Source organism: Dipodomys spectabilis, unplaced genomic scaffold (genome assembly GCF_019054845.1).
Source record: "Dipodomys spectabilis isolate Male_0828 unplaced genomic scaffold, ASM1905484v1 ptg000015l, whole genome shotgun sequence".
NCBI lineage: Eukaryota > Metazoa > Chordata > Mammalia > Rodentia > Heteromyidae > Dipodomys > Dipodomys spectabilis.
In genome coordinates, this window is record NW_024870692.1 from 9,320,697 (window position 1) to 9,337,425 (window position 16,729).

The 16,729-nt window shown below is 38.1% G+C and overlaps 1 protein-coding gene across 1 annotated transcript in view; it reads right to left on the reverse strand.

Moving 5' to 3' along the window:
* Positions 1 to 16,729, reverse strand: part of Cpa6 (carboxypeptidase A6) — a 272,271-nt gene that overhangs the window by 67,032 nt on the left and 188,510 nt on the right. The gene's annotated exons all lie outside the window — the stretch shown is intronic.

Genomic DNA, 16,729 nt, shown 5'->3' on the forward strand with positions numbered 1-16,729 from the left:
CAGAGTTTAGGATAAATAGCTGAAAATGTTGACAGAGCCAGCACAGATCTCTAGAGATGTAAGCAGACAAACATAGCAGCCTAGATGACAGAAATGCGGAGAGGAAAAGAAGATGTCCCTGAAGAGGTGAAGCTGTGACACCTTGCATTAAAGGACTGCTCAGGGATATTTTACAACACTAAAAGCACAAAGCAAAAAAGTTGGAAGGTGATATAAGTAAATTAAGAGTTATGAGAATTTTCCAGGGCAATTGTTTAAAAAAAGATGCTTAGTTTATATTGTAAGTTATATAGCGAACAGGCAAAGCACAATCCAAATTATCTTTTATAAGAAAATTTTATTTCTCAGCATTCCTCGTGTTATGTATGTATGTATGTATGTATGCATGTATGTATATATGCATGTATTGTGCCAGTAATGGAGCTTGAACTCAAGGCCTGAGTTGCTGTCTCTGAACTTTTGTGCTCAAAGCTAGTGTTGTACCACTTGAGCCAAGGTCCACTCCTGACTTTTTTCTGGCTAACTGGTGATAAAATCTCATGGACTTTCTTGTCCACATTTGGCTTTGAATTATGATCCTCAGATCTCAGCCTCCTGAGTAGCTAGGATGACAGGCATGAGCCACTGGCACCTGGCTTTTCTCACAATATTTAAATAACAACATAATAAATAAATATTGTTTTTCCTGTTTTATCACCTCCAACTGAATTTACAGCTTAACAGTACGACAGTTTTTAATTTTTGGACAAATATTGTAAGAGGCACAGCATAAATGGTTTCTCTATGGTTAATGCTGAATTGACTGTTTTTTTTTTCTTTAATGATCAACTTTTTCAGTTTAATTCTGGGATCTAACAGGAGGATTGCCTGTCTAAACAGTAGCCAGAGCATTCTCAATCATTAGATAGAAGGGCAACAGTCACAGTGGATTTCAATTTTGTTAAACTGAAACTGAACAAATACAAATATAGACCTTGCTAGTGTAAATATGATATATATTGTATCAAAGGAAAGAAAGAGATACATTGGGGTTATGGAGGATTAAAGAGAAGGTTGAGGAACTAGGGGAGGATGTGAGAATGTGGGTCTAATGTACTAAAGAGATAGCAGAAATCAATCAAAATATTGTAACTACACAGAATGCTAGGAAACATTCCTAATATGACAATCATTTCCAAATGATAAGCTATTATCCATTTTGTGATTAAGAACAGAGAGGTATTTGTTTATTCAGCTGGATTTGTTAGATATGATCTGGGCTTACTAACCCTTTCCATTATTTATTCTGTGGCTCTTGGCACATTTTATCCATTCAGTATAAGTTGCCTTCTTTTCTTTTTGTCAGTTGTGGGGCTTGAACTCTGGGCTTGGGCGCTGTCCCTGCACTCTTCAGTTCAAGGGGAGCACTCTACCGCTTGAACCACCGCACCACTTCCGGTTTTCTATTGGTTTATTGGAGATAAGAGTCTCACGGAGTTTCCTTCCCTGGGCTGGCTTTGAACCATGATCCTCAGATCTCAACCTCCTGAGTAGCTAGAATTACAGGTGTGAGCCACCAGCGCCCGGCTATAAATTGTCTTCTTAAACAGAGTTATTTTTAAGGAAATATTTCTTATCCAAATGATTGGATTGGGTTTCATGCCTGTACCAGGGGTGTGTATCATATGTACATATTTATAGACATATATGTATATACACATATAATATGTACATATATAGACATGTATAATATTTCAATATATACACACATATATGTGTGTATATATGTCTATGTACATATATGTATGTCTATACATTTTTAAATGATTTTTTTTGCCTGCACTATGGTTGAACTCAGGATCTTATGTTTGCTTGACTCTGTGCTGGTTAATTTGAAGTCTCTAAGATTTTTACGTCCAGGCTGGCTTCAAACCATGATCCTCTAGGCCTAAGCCCCCTAAGTAGCTAAGATTATAGGCATGAGTCACTGACGCCTGACTAAAATTTCTACTTTTAATTGTTGCTTTAAATTGTTTTGTTCATGTAAGTTAATTGTAGAAAGAGGTTTCGCTGAGATATTTTCATACACAAAATGATGTATTTGGATTAAATTCACCTCTCCATTAATAGTTCATTAACCTCTTACCCTCCTCTTTTTTCATTATATATTTTTATTGTAAAAATACTGTACAGAGGGTTACAGTTACATAGTAATGAGTACATTTCCCATTGATCATTGTTATCTCCTCCTTTGTTTTTCCCCTACCATTCTTCCCTCCCCCCCCACCATTGCCAAAGTTGTAAAATTGGTGTTCAACATAGTGTCTTGTACATCTTATTGTTACAATGGGTTAACTTGTATCCATATTTAAGCATTTTGTTATTTCCATTCTCCTCCCCAAATTATAAAAATGTATATATGAGATACAGGGCACCAGAATCAAATACAGTGAAAACAAGGGTTATACCATTGCCCTCCTCTTTATAACAGTATTTACTGGGTTTTATTATGTTTGTTTCATCTATATATAATTTACTTTAGTCTTACTCCAGTCCCTCTCCATTTTTCCTTTCCCTGCTGGTACCTCACCAGTGCCCTTTGTAAAATGTATCTTATTTTTTTATTATTAATTATTCACTTTAGGTTTAGATTCTGAATATGAGTACAACTCTGATAGTTGTCTTTTTGAACTTGGCTTATCTCACTCAACATGATGATCTTCAGTTCATCCACTTGTCCTGAAACATAATTTTATTCTTTATGGCTGAATAATACCCTATTGTGAATATGTACCACATTTTTTTTTTATCCATTCACTGCGTATTGGGCACTGAGGCTGAGTCCATACCTTGGCTACTGTCAATACTCTGCTGGGGTAAACATGGGTGTCTGAGTATATCTACTGTACGCTGGCTTTGATTTATATATATATATATATATATATATATATATATATATATATATATATGAATATTACAGCTGGTCTTTCCATTTTTAGTGTTTTGATGAACCCCCATACTGATGATTTCAAAAATGGCTGCATTAATTTACATTCCTACCAACTGTGGATAAAGGCTTCTCTTCTTCAACCCCAGGCACCCTCCTTTTTTTTTTCTTGAGGATAGCTATTATGACTGGGTGAGGTGGCATCTCAATGACACTTTGATTTGCATTTCCTTTATGGCTAAGGGTGTCAAACATTTCTTTATGTATTTATTATCCACTTATATATGTTTACCTTCAGTAAGCAGCAAGATATAATGAAACCTAAAGATATAACTATCCAGTAGTCCTTCTTGGAAAGCTGTAGCATCTTGGGAGAAAGAGCCTTTGTATTTAGATTTCTGCAATTTAGAATTACTGCAAATACAGCTCCAAGTCTCAGATCTCTGTCATATATATATATATATAAATATATAAAACCTACCACAAACTCTAAATATTACTACTTACTATTAGCTGCTCCCTGCAAAACAACTCCTTTTCCTGAAAGTGTCCTATGCTTATTTTGGGGTATTTGATCGTCTGCATTATATGTGTACACAGCATGAACCATATGGTAAATTTTTGACCCAATGATTACCTATTATATGGTGTTGAGTATAGATATGTGGGGAGGGGTAATAAAGAAGTTTTCTAGTACAACCAATGGGCATTCACACTTTGTAGCCAGCAGAGACACATGGTGGCTCAGCTCTTCTCTATGCTACTCCTTTTTCTAACAAGATCTTCAAAATTTAGCATCTGGAAGACCTTTCAGTTTTAGATTCTCTCTTACTAAACTCTTCATACACCCTTGAGTTGCCTTTTTCCTAACATAGAATAAAATAGAATTCAATCACTATTTCTAAGACACCTGTAGGAAGATGTCACTCATGCTCAAATGAGTTTAGTTTGAGAACGAACTATATTCAGTTTGCCCAGGTTAAATTTATTTTAAAATATAATTATTTTGATTCTGTTTATTATTGAAAATTCAGAAAAGAAAAGGAAGAAAATATAACCACTCAGAATCATCTCCTATTTTAGGATTTGGCATATTTGTCATGCATCTACATTTTAGTTGTAGATTTTACAAAGCTGGAATTACAGTATCCATACTTGGGTGTTGGTGTGTATGTGTGTTATGTGTTGTGTGTTGTGTGTGTGTGATATAGCAACATGTTATGAGCCATTTACTTCATCATTAAATAATCTATTAAATATAATGTAGTCAGTGCTATCAACCTTCCTCTCTTTATACCTTCTTCCTTGGCTTGCAAACACCTTCTGCTTTTAGAGACCAAATAAACACTTCCCTGAGTTACTGTTGAAATATTATACAGATAGAGTCTGGTTAAATTTGGTCTGTCAATATAGAATCATTTGAGGCAAAATTTGAATGTAGTGCCTGACCTTGGTAGTGAACATCAGCCTGGCATTGCTCAATCCTGGAGACCAACAATTTCAAATGCTTAAGTGAATAAAGACCAAATTCCTTCATTTGGTTGAAAGTGATTCTTAAAAATGAAACAAATGCTATTCCATCTGTATTAACAACAAATGATTAAACTGGCCTTCCCCCACTACCCCTGCAGAGTGGTAGAGTACTAACCTTGAGTGAATAAGCTCAGGGTAGCACCCAGGCCCTTAGTTCAAGCCCCACAACAGACAAAAAATTTGTGAATGAATTGAGAAAAGGGTTAATGTTGAGTACATTTCAGCACAGTCCTTGTATCATCCAGGACTCAGCCTGCTGAATTTACATAAAAAGAAGTACTTAGCATTGGGTAGATGACATAAACAAATCTTGTCTTTGAACTCCTGTGTACATTCTATTTCCACATCCACTCCATGCAGACATTCCTGCATTATCCACTCCAGTGGTTGGCTCTCCCCGTGAGTTCTTCTTCCTTCAGCCATACATCTGGCCTTTTACCTGAAGCTCTCTAATGATGATACGTGCTTTTCACTATCGTTGTTTCCTCATTTTACTTTATTGACCAAACTCTACTTGGTTCTAAAGTATACTACAATAATCTTTCAACTAGTATCACTGCATAGAACCAAGCTGTGTTCTGTTGTTTTATTGCTATACAGCTACATCATACCAGGTTCCCTCTCAGCCATTTCTCTGTTTTGGCTCATTCTTATCCCTAATTAGATTTCTACTCCTCTGTTAAGGCCTAGCTTGAGACTCATCTCTATGAAGCTTCTGTATTTCTGATCCCTTAATTCTTCCAGGTACTAAAATTAGTATAATAAATTTACTCCTCTATAAAGACATATTTTATTTAATTTATTTTGGGGGGGGGGACTGGTCATGGAGCCTGAACTCTGGGCCTGGGCGCTGTCCCTCAGCTCTTCAGCTCAAGGCTAGCGCTCTACCACTTGAGCCACAGTGCCACTTCTGGCTTTTTTCTTTTTGCTTATGTGGTGCTGAGGAATGGAACCCAGGGCCTCATGCATGCAAGGCAAGCACTCTACCACTGAGCCACCTTCCCAGCCCCCATATTTTATTTTTTTAAGTAATTAATTAATTAGGATTTTTGCTCGTCCTGTGCTTGAACTTGGGGCCTGTGTACTGTCTTTGAGCCTCTTTGTCTTCAAGGCCAGTGCTCTACTACTTGAGCCATAGCTCCACTTCCAGCCTTTTCTGTGTAGTTTATTGTAGATAAGAGTCTCATGGACTTCCTGCCTGGGTTGGCTTTGAACCATGATCCTCAGAAATCAGTCTCCTGAGTAACTACAGGTATGAGCCACCAGTGCCCAGCCAAGACACATATTTTTATGTTGTTTTCTGCACATATGGGTATATATTAGTATAGTGACCATGACTTGCACTTCTATTGACCACACAGTATAGAATCCTAAACATGTAGTGATCAACAAGAATAAACTAGACTGATTCATATAGATATCCTTTTTTTCCATGATGGGGATCAAACCCAGGGCCTGTGTATGCTAGATTAATACTCTACCTCTGAGCTATATGCCCAGTCTCCTGTGTAGCTATCTTTTAAGGCAAGACTATTTTACCTAATTTAGAATTTGGCAACCTACAATCTACTTCCTGCTTCTGTGGATTTGCCTATTCTGCATGCTGCATACAAACAAACATCACACACTATAGGACCTTTTATTTCTGCCTTATTTCACTTAGCAGAATATTTTCAAGGTTGATCATGTTGTAGCTTGTATTGATTCAATACTTTTATGACTAAGTTATATTCTACTGTATGATATATCACTCTTAAAAACATTTGTTGTGTGGCAGGCATGGTGGTACCTGTCTGTAATTCCAGCACTTAGGAGGCTGAGGCAGAAGATTCTCGAGATTGAGCCAGCTTGAGCTACATAGATGGTCTTGGGCTATGTAACATAACTGCCTCAAAAAACAAAAGAACCAAAGAGGGAAAAAACTATTTCACCAAAGAAACTGACAAAAAGAACATTTGTTCATCAGTGGAAGGCATCTTTTGGCCATTATGACTAATGCTGCTATGAATATTCATATACAAGTTCTGTGTGAATTTGTGTTTAATTCTCTTGGGAATATACATCACTTTGAGAGAAACTGCCAAACCGTTTTTTCCTTACTCTATTTTTAAGCTGCTATTTTATTTTAAATTCAATTTTCAGCCCATTGTTTTAAGTTTTGAGAATGTCCTTCTTTACATGGATTTGCTTGCTATTTTCTTTACTTCCTGCCTTCTGTCATTGTCAGGCTTATGCCTCTTATTCTCTTATAAATAATATCAGCTCTTTTTTCTTCAGTAAGATAACCTCTGTCTCTGCATATTTATCTCTTTTCTATTTAGCAAATCTAATTTTTTTCAATTAATTTATTATCTGCATTATCTTTCTTTCCCATGACAAATTTAAGAGAACTTTATTATCAAAAGGTGGCTTTTCTATAAGTGGCAAAGGGAGCATCTGCAGTACATATTCCAGTATTAGACCCATTGTATCTGTGTAGCTTTCTTTCCCTAAACACCCAGCCCCAAGGTACCATAAATATAATATTAGTAATGGCTCTGCCAGCCTGCTGGAAGCAAGCACTCAACAAGAGAAAGATCTTGCCATTCAAGCATAGCTCCCACTTGCTTCCTTTATTTTGCTTGCATTATAAAAGCAATTGTGACATGTAAATGTTAGGAAAGAAAGCAAAGAGCCGGGCATGGACTCAGCTAGAGGTAGGAAGATTGCAACTCTGAGGCCAAATTGGGCTACATAGTGAGATTCTGTTTTAGAAATCCAAACCAAGGGGTTGGGTGCAGTGGCATATACCTATAACTACAGCTATATATTTTTTTTTGGTGGGGCCAGGGGTTGGTCTGGGCTGGGAGGCTCATGATTTGAAGCCAACCCTGCGCAAAAAACTGGTGAGACTCCCCTTCTCTACCAGTAGCTGGGTGTGGAGGCCATATCTGTCATCCTAGCTAAGTGGGAAGCAAAATTAGAAAGATTGTCAACCAGGTCTGAGTATAAATGCAATACATTGTTTAAAGAGTAATTGAGAAAAGCTGGGCACCAGTGGCTCACACCTGTAATCCTCTCAGAAGGCTGAGATTTAAAGTTCAAGCCTCATGCTCCCCCCCACCCCCCAAAAAAAGAAATTGAAGAGCAAAAAGGACTGGGGATATGACCAAGTGGCAGAGCATCTGCCTAGCAAGTATGAGGCCCTAAACCTCCAATACCACCAAAACCAAACAAAACAAACAAACAAACAAAAACAAAAAAACAAAAAAAATCAAAAACTTAAAGAAAGAAAAAAAAACGAGAGGAGGAATATACTGAAATCTGGCTAGCTGGGGAAAGAGGTCAGTAGAAGAGTACCCTGGGTTCAGTCCTCAGAACCATTAAAAAGGAAAGAAAGCTGGGTATGGTGGCTTACTTCTGAGGTTCCAGCTATTCAGTGAGAAGCGTGATTGTGCTTTGATGTCAGCCCAGTCAAAAGGTCAACAAGACCTAATCTTAGTCTATACACTGGGTGGGAAGGTGTATGCCTGGTCCTAGCTATGTGGAGAGCTGTATGGACTATGCCCTCAGGCTGGATCCACGCAAAAATGCAAGACCCTATCTAAAACAATAACCAAAACAAAACTAGCCATACAACGGACAAGGGTCTCATGTCTAAAATATACCTGGAACTCAAACAATTAAATCCCCCAACAACAAATCCTCAAAGAAACAACTGCCCAATAAATAAGTGGACTAAAGACTTATGGAGAAACTTCTCTGAAGAGGAAATAAGAATGGCCAATAGACACATGAAGAAAAGCTCAACCGCTCTAGCCATAAAAGAAATGCAAATCAAAACCACTTCACCCCAGTTAGAATGGCTATAATCAAGAACTCTAATAACAACAGATGCTGGAGGGGATGGACAGAAGGGAACCCTACTGCATTGTTGGTGGGAGTGTAAACTTGTTCAACCACTTTGGAAAGCAGTATGGAGGTTCCTCAAAAGACTCCACATAGAGCTCCCCTGTGACCCAGCAATCCCACTTTTGGACATTTACCCAAATAATCACAAACAAGACCACACTAAAGCTACCAGCACAACTATGTTTATTGCAGCCTTATTTACCATAGCTAAGATATGGAACCAACCCAGATGCCCCTCAGTAGATGAATGGATTAAGAAAATATGGTATATATACACAATGGAATTCTATGCCTCCATCAGAAAGAATGACATTGCCCATCTGTTAGGAAATGGAAAGACTTGGAAAAAATTATATTAAGTGAAGTAAGCCAAGCTCAAAGAAACATAGGTCCCATGGTTTCCCTTATTTACAATAACTAGTATATATCTGAGACAAGCAGAAACAGTCAGATAAATTGATGTTAGGTGAAAATGAATCCCAAGATAAGGACTCAAATGGTTTTTCTTTCTTGCTATTGTTTCTAACATATTTATAAGATGATTTCTATGTTGTTTTGTATGTCCCTCCCCCATGGCATAACCTCTGTTTTCACTGTGTTTGATGTTGGTATAATTTGTGGAGGGGAAGGGAAAAAACAAATAATTTAAATAGGGATACAGGTGGACAAGATGTACAAGATGTTATGTGGAAAAACAAACCTAACAATTTTGGCCCACAGGGAGGTATGGGAAAGGATGGGAAGGGGAAACAAAGGAAGAGGCAACAATGCTTGATAAAAAATGTACTCATTACCTTGCTCATGTAATTGTAATCCCTCTGTACATTATTTTCACAATAAAAATTTACAATTACTATTCAATAATTCATATCTAATGAACCATAAAAACAAAACAAAACAAAACCAAAAACCCCCAACCAAAGAAAACAAATCAGAAAAGTGATGAGTCTAAAACAATTAAATGATCATCAGTTTAAAACACGAAAGCCCATTTGCTTTATGCATTTGAAAAAGCCTACCAAGTAACAACTATTTGCCAAGATAATGAATTCACTTCAGCATTAAAAAAATTAACTGAGTTACTAAGCCCACATCACCCGTCATTTCAACCTGGTAGTTTGCCTGAGTATCATTTCTCTCTGAGTTTTGTGTTTCTAAAATAAACATCCACGGATCCATCTGCTGAAGTGGAGCAGAGGCAGAGTGGAAGAATCTCTCAGGGCTTGGGGCAGGATAGTCAAGCTGGCCACAGAAGAGATGGACAGATGGAGCCAGGGCCATCCATGTCTGTCTGACTACTTCTGTTTCCATGGCAGAGATTGTCAGTATGTTGGTAAGGGTTGTTCAGTGAGGAAGAGCTCATGGCTCCTCTTCTAGGAAGGAGATAGCACCTGGGTCCAAGGAGAATGGAAATTTTTGATGGCTGTTATTTTATAATGCCCTTTTTCTTTTGACATGAAAGTAGATCAAAGACTGTAAGAATTAGTACAGTGCAAGACTGTGTTCTCTTTACTTGTTTTCCCTACCTCCTGGCAATAGCTAGCAAAGCTATGTGTAGTGTGACAGTCAGACTTTGGCATGGACACAGTGAAGATATGGACATGTCCATCACCACAATACTCTCTCCTGTTACTCTGTAAGAGACACACCCTCTTCCCTTCCTTAGCTGGGACAACCATTAATCTGCCTTCCATTTCTATGGTTCTGTCATTTCAAGAAATGAACTCCAAGAAATAGAAACAAAAGGTTTTCTTTTCCCTTTGTTGCTGCTTTTGTGTTCTTAAACTTTTGTCTTGTTTGTAAGCTTATCTGTCTTTGGAGGGGGTCCGAGAGCACAGAAGGGGTGGGACAAAGGATGAACACAAAGGCAGTAATGGTACTAGACCCTATGTTGAAAATGAACTATACAACCTGTGGGTGAGGATAGAAGGGAAAAACAGGGAAAGAGTGAGGGAAGGGTGACACTGTTCAAAAGAAATTATACTCATTACCTGATTTATGTAATGTAACCCCTCTGTTCACCACCTTTATAATAACAATTATATATATATATATATATATTAATGAGCAATTCAGGGGAGAACTCAAATGAAGAACTAACTCATAGTCCAACAAAATAAACACCAGGAAAAGAGTATGAGAAAGAGATGGGGTCAGCTCAAGGGGCTAGGGGGACACGCAGATGAGTGATGAGAGATGGGTGGGGAGAATGTGGTTATAAATTCAATGCAAAAATTAAGAAAATAGAGGGAACAGAAGAGGTTGGGAGAGATGGGGAGAACTATGGAAGAGTTGACTCGGATCAAGATGTATTCCTAAACTGTTGAATGGCACTCTTTTGTACCACTACTTAAAGATAATTTAAAAAAACATAAAAAAGAACAATGCAGATATGAAATAATACAGTATGTGCCTGTCTGGGGATGGCCTTTTCATTCTGTTTAATTCTCTCATCATTCATGCAGATTGTTGTATGAATCTAGCCTTGGCTTCTTTTTATTGTGGAGTATTTGCTCATGCAATGGACCTACTATAGTTTTTATTTTGTCTGTTGATAGACAAATGGATTGTTTCCAGCTTTAGGCTATTACAAATAAGGCTGCTAAAAACATTTGTGTACAGATTTTAGAGTGAACCTAAGTTTTAACTTTTCTGGGATAAATGCCAAAGTGTAATTACTAGGTCATATGGTAGTGTGCATCCAATTTTTTTCCTCCTTTAGAAAAATCAGCATAAATTAATTGGATAAAGGAGTTTTATTGTGCTATTTATAGACATATAATATACTTTGATCAAATTCTCTGTGTTACTTTTTCTTAACTCCCTTCCTCTCCTATTAAAGAGTTTTAAGCACTTCATTATCTTATTTTCATGTACATGTATACTATGCTTCTTTAATATTTACCCTGTCATCATCTACTTTCCTCCTCTTCCCACTGGCTGGTCCCTCCCCAAAATCCCCATTTACAATCATGAATGTCTAATTTTAAGAGATAGCCAATTCTCTTTAACAGCAGATCTACCATTTACATTTGTCCCTACAATGGATGAGTGACCCACAGATTCATGTTACTATGGCAAATTTGCATTATCTTTCAAGTATTGAATCAGGCTTGCATCCTGAAATTGGCCATGGTGCATATTTTTCCTTTGCTACATTGTTAAATTTTATGTGTTAATATTCTTTTTTTGGGGGGTCTGGTCATGGGCCTGAACTCTGGGCCTGGGCTCTGCCCCTCAGCTCTTCAGCTCAAGGCTAGCGCTCTACCACTTGAGCCACAGCACCACTTTCAGCTTTTTTCTTTTTGCTTATGTGGTGCTGAGGAATCGAACCCAGGGCCTCATGCATGCAAGGCAAGCGCTCTACCACCGAGCCACCTTCCCAGCCCTTATGTGCTAATACTCTAAAGATGTTTTCATTTTCATGAAGGATGTTGGTTTGCAGTTTTCCTATTTATTGTACTGTATGGTTTTGTTATCTGAGTTCATAAGATGAATTGATGTTAAACTCCTCCTTAAACATTTGGCAGAATTTCCAGTCAAATCTTGTGAGCCTTGAGATATCGCCCTTTGGGAATTTAAAAATGATGAAGTTAATCTTCTTAATCATTATTTGGATTTTTTTATCATAATAGAGGTGATGTTGTTTTTGTTTTTCAAATAATTGGCCCATTTTTCTAAGTTGTCAAGTCAATACTTGTGGAGTTATTCATAATATTTCCTTTGCAGTCTGCCGGGTCTGTGGTAATAGTCTCGTCTTCATTCCTAATTTTGGTATTTTTGCATCTTCTGTCTTTTTTTTTTGTCTTCCATGGCAGAATTTGGCCAATTTTTCTTTTATCTTTTAATAGAACTAGCTTTTTGTTACATTTGTTTTTTCAAATGATTTTTAAATGTTCAATTCCATTATACTTTACATTCCTTCATTTTCCTTGCTTTGGCTTTATTTTCTATACTCTTCATATTCTTTTTGAGAGAGGAACAACTTAGATTGTTGTATAAAGACTTTTCTTCAGATTCAACATACATTTAGGGCTATGAATTTCTCTTTCAGCACTGCTTTCACTTTAGCCATTCCAGATAACATATGCTATACGTTATATATACATATGTACATAAATATATAGTTGGATTTCAATAGAGTTATAGAATACACGGTATGATTTCAATTATTTTACATTTGTTGAAGTTTTTGTCTAGTACATGTTCACTAGGCAGTTAAAAAGAATGTGGAATGATCTATACATGTCTATTAGATAATGCTTGTGTTAAGTATTGTGGTTTTTTTTTTTCTGTTTTTTGTTTTTTCTGGTCATGGGGCCTGAACTCTGGGCCTGGATGCTGTCCTTCAGCTTCAGCTCAAGGCTAGCACTCTACCACTTTAGCCACAGTGCCACTTTCGGCTTTTTCTGCTTATGTGGTACTGAGGAATCAAACCTAGGGTTTCATGCATGCAAGGCAAGCATTCTACCACTGAGCCATCTTCCCAGCCTGTGTTAAGTATTTTAAATTCTTTTTGATCCTCCTCTCCACTTCCTTCTTCTCCTGTATCCCCTCTTCCCTTTCCTTTTCTTCTCTTCTTTCTTTTTGGACCAGTACCAAGGTCCAAATTTAGGGCTTTGCAATTGTTCTACCACTTAAGTCATGCCACCAGCCCTGCTTTTTGCTGGTTATTTTGGAGATGGGAGTCTCATAGACTTTCTGCCTAGGCTAGCCTCACATTGTTATCCTCTAGAGCTCAGCCACCTGAGCAGTTAGTATTATAGGCACAGGCTCTTTGTTGGTTTTAATTTGTGTGTGTGTGTGTGTGTGTGTGTAGATTATTTAAAAATACTAAGTTTTTGATGTTAGTACTAACATTGATTTTATTAAGTGCATGTTTTATATGCCAAATACTCTGATAACTCTTTTACTTACATGGTAGCACTCAATCCTCTCAAAAAGTCAGTGTGTCACATAGTGTTCTTAGCTCATTTTGCTGAGGTTCATGAAGTTAAGTGACTTGTCCTAAAGATTACACAGCTAGAAAGAGGTGGAGCTGGCATACTGGGTCAGGGTGTGTATGTGGGGGTGGGGGTGGGAGGTGGGTGGGTGTGGAAGCACTATGCCACCTGCTGTTCTATTGGGATCCTAGAAGGGTTGATAAAAGGTCTTCCAGTTCACATTTAAGTAAGGATGCAAAACATCACCGAGGTGGTTGTAGTAGGCACCTGAACATGTGGTAGGCAGCTTCAAAGATGGACCTAGCGATTTCCCTTTCATCACATCCACACTCTGTGCTATCTTTTTCTCTAGAGCTTTGTTATGAAGATTTCTGTCTTAGGACTGATCTTTCTTATTCTCTCCCTCACATGCCTAAGGGGGGCCCTCAGGGGTTATGTTGTATGCTATCCTAAGGATATGACTCTGTGGCACTGGCCCACAGCCAGTGAGGTCCTCCAACAGCTGCATGAAGGAGCTGGGAAGCTCCAATTCTGCCTCAAGTTATAACATTTCATAAATATGCCATGTGAGAGACCTCAAGCCAGAGATATTCAGCTAAGCTGCATCTGGACTGATGACCCACAGAAGTGATGATCAGTGTTTGTTGTTTTAAACTGTTGAATTTTTTGAAAACACGAGAAAAGGAAAGAGAAAAAGACACACACACACACACACACACACACACACACACACACACACACACACACACACACACACACACACACACACCACACAGGGATTTAAAAAAGAAAACAGAAGCCACTAGTGGCTCATATCTCTTATCCTACCTACTTGGGATGCTGAGATCTAAATCATGGTTTGAAGCCAGTCTGGGCAGAAAAGTCTCTGAGACTTGCATCTTGAATTAGCCACCAAAAAGCTGAAGTGGAGGTGTGTCTTAGTGGGAGAGCACCAGCTGTGGATGAAAAGGTGAGGCCCCATGTTAAAGCCTCAGTACTGGTACACAAAAATAAAAATAAGAAAAACTTTCCAGCAAAGGAGATCTGTTCTGCTCATGTATCTCTGGAAGACCATCATCTCTCACATGATTCAGGATCCATCCAGAAGGCAAATGCAGCAGGAACTTAGGGCAAATGTCAACCAAGATAGGTCTAGGCACAGCATCTGGAGTCTCTTGGACTCTCGGTAGGCACATATTTCCAGAGAGGACATGGAAATCAGATAAGAGTGTGGAGCTAGTTATAGAATGGGGAACAACCTGTGGAAAGGGCACTGGTGGCAAGAGCCCTCTTGGAGCAGCCACCCCTGGAAGACAGAGGAGTTAACAAAAGGACCAAGTCAGTGCCAACCAGGTGATGTACGGATACCTGCCTGTTTTAAACTTATTTAAATCCCCATCATCCCAATTTTCTCTGCTTCCAATACCAACATGAGGGGGAATGGGAGCTTTGAAACCAGATAAAACCTTGTGTTTTGTGTGTGTATGTGGGTATGTGTGTCTTACAGGCATGCAATGTATAAATATTAGGTGGGTGTAGTCATTATTACCACCTGGCTATCACATCTTGGAAGTCCTATTGCTCCTGCAAAGACATTTCAGGGAGTGACTTCTAGGCCTCCCTTTCCTATTTCTGATTGTGGTCCTGACTCACATTGGAAAATGTAATTGATTATAACCAGAGAGAGCAAAAGAGGTACAGAGAGAGTAGCAGAGACAGACATGCTTTGATTCACCAGCACATGCGAAGTTTCGGTTGTGTTTCTTGTTTCTTTCTTTTATCCATCGTGGTACGAGGGACCAAACCCAGGTCCTACAAGCTTATCAGGCAAGCACTACCATCGCTGAGACACATCTCCATCCTGACTGGGGCTTCTTGTTCTTGCTCTAAAAGCAACTGTCTTTGGGTGGCAGTCATCATACTTGCTTCTTCCTTGTCCTGTGGTTTATGTTTGTCCTTCTCTTTATGTGAAATTCAGCTCAGGTTACAGGGATGCTACATATGGCTAGAAGCTTATGCTCTGTACACATCCAGGTGGTCCCATTCACATTCTATGAAAGGTCACTACCCAAGTCTTTCCACATCATTACCATTGGATGCATGTCCTACCCATTCATTAACATGAATCAGAACATCTCTTCAGTACTTTAGAGAAGTCCTCATGCTGGTGATTTGTCAGTGAACAAGATAGAGTTTCTGGCCTTCGAGTTGATATAGGAATAGCACTAATGGTGAGTATACCAACAAGGCAAGTTCAGATTTTGAAAACAAAAAGAGAGATGTTACATATTTTATGGATGAACCTGAGCTGGAATTATTTGGAGTTACATTCTAAAATCCTCCCATAATACACAGAACTGTATTGTACAGACAAAGCTCTTCTGAATTTAACCATTTTCTTCTTTTCATCCAAACATAAAACAGCAGATATTATGTTGTTAGGTAAAATTGAGTATTTGATACAAATTAATAGAGTGAACAGTTTCTTATAAACTTTTGTATTTTTTTAAAGCAGGATGAAACATTAAGAGAATTTGAATCATTCAATCATCTGAGCAGGGATAGAAATATGTTTTAGACCATTTTGTTATAAAACACCTATGAAATTAAGGATACTTTTGGGAGTTTGATAGTGGCAGAGAGAATTGTCAAACAATACATGTTTTACTCTTGTAAAGAATATTTTCTAACACCCAGGAGAGTCTTCAAAGTCACACACCCACCTAGGGCACATCATCTCCCCACAGAATACAGTGAAATATAGCTGAAATGTATTCAGATATACTGTGGGTCATTAATGGCTTCTTGTAAGTACAGACTACAGAAATGTGCAGGCTGCCTTCTAAGATCCTCATTTCCTTAGACTCTTTCAAAACAAGGAGTTGGTTTTCTTTTAAGAATTTTTACATTTTCAAAACAACTCAAATTAAACTATAACCAAATAAAAGTCATTCCATTCTTGGCAATGTGCAGATAAGTATCAGATGTGGAGGTAGGGTCCCATTTTTGGTCTAAAGGGGGAACTCTATTGGAGTTGGTCTATAAAGGGAACTTACCATATCAGCTCTGAAGGCTCAGGATTCAAACAAAACATCTGAAAATGGATCACTGCTATAATGATTACAAAAGAAAGCTGAAGTAGAGAATGATATATGCACTGATACTCAAGATCATCTGGTTCTAAGTCACAGCAAGGTATTACAGGGGGCACAATGTAACCTCTTGTTCACCTCTGTATTGGTATGGCCTACATGTGATATCATCTTCAGGGGGAAGTCAAGTGATATCAGACTTTCTGAGCTGTGTACAGTATAGGTAATTATTTTAATTATATTTTCAGACTTTTGTCATGTATCTGTTGTTATGATTGGTCTATAATTTGTCACAAATTCAGAAAGGCTCTAGAATCCAACTTCTTTCTCTTTAACCAAGTGAG